We start from the raw sequence: 1,225 nt of genomic DNA, 5'->3' as shown, positions 1-1,225 counted from the left end.
GGTAAGCGCAATTTGTTTGCTAATGACATTATACGAATTCTCTAATTCATGCCCCTAGCCACTGGCCATGAGTGACACTGAAACTTTTACCTGGGCCTGTTCAGCTTGACACAACCATTGTAGTCATTATTTGTCTTACGGTCTGCTTCCTGCTTCATATGACGGGTGTTGACACTAGTGTTATGGTAGTCTTCATTCTGAGCTCTGTGGCATTAAGGGCTAACCCTGGTTTATGTATACACCAAGCACTTAGGATACAACACCCCATGTGTTCATTCATTCAACAACTACTTACTGAAGACTGTCTCTGTATAGGGTGTATTTGCAAGAAACAGAAAGCTAGTAAAATGAATTCAAGTTAAATGCGTTTTCCTATCTTTACCTTCTTGCTCTTCTTATGCATTTGCTCCTTTCTTTGTCCTTGAATTTTCCCTGCTTATCTCTCTGTCCCCATAACTTGGGGACAATAGGAAACCTTACTATGTCTGCCAGGGACAGCCACACATATTGGGATGGGAGTGTAGTCACGGAAGGAACCCCCACTGGAAGTATCTCCCTTCAAAGAACTCTGGGCTGGGCAAGGAATGTGTCTAACTAAGCTATGTTTATAGTTAGCTAGCTTTTCTTTTCTACTTCACCATTCTGTCCCCACTGTATCACAAGGTATTTTCTAAAAGCTATTTGTTGAACTGATGTTAGTATAAGGCACAATCTTTGATTTGTAAGTTTTATCATCTATGTATGACAGGGAAGGGAAGCAGAGGCCGGTGAAAGAGGACTTCTGTGGTTTTAGACTCTGCAAAGATGGATGACTGCTGCCCAGCTAAGTAGAATTAAAGCTGGCACTTTAAATTTCTTACTGAAACATTGGTTTTAAACAAAAACGTTCAGTAGGTGACTTAAAAAAAAAAATCAATCGAAACAGAAGTACGTGGAGAACATGTTTCTTGGAAATCGGTTGCCCACTGTAACTGTCTTTGAGGACATTCCAGATTTTAAGATTGACCCGAGTGTATTCTCTTCTGATTTCCTTTAAAACAAACAATTTAAAATGTTGGGTTCTATTGTTAGTGTCAAGATTCACAAAGCAAGACAAAAGGCTTCCCCTCACAGAAAAAATTCATGCCTAGCTGCCCTTGCCGGACAGATGGCTCGGTGGAATAAGGGCTTCCCTGGCAAGTGCAAAGCCCTGAGTTCAATCCTTAGTTCCACCAAAAAATAATAT

The sequence above is a fragment of the Octodon degus genome, unplaced genomic scaffold (genome assembly GCF_000260255.1).
Source record: "Octodon degus isolate 3935 unplaced genomic scaffold, OctDeg1.0 scaffold00025, whole genome shotgun sequence".
Taxonomy (NCBI): Eukaryota; Metazoa; Chordata; class Mammalia; order Rodentia; family Octodontidae; genus Octodon; species Octodon degus.
Note: the sequence above shows the minus strand (reverse complement) of the source record.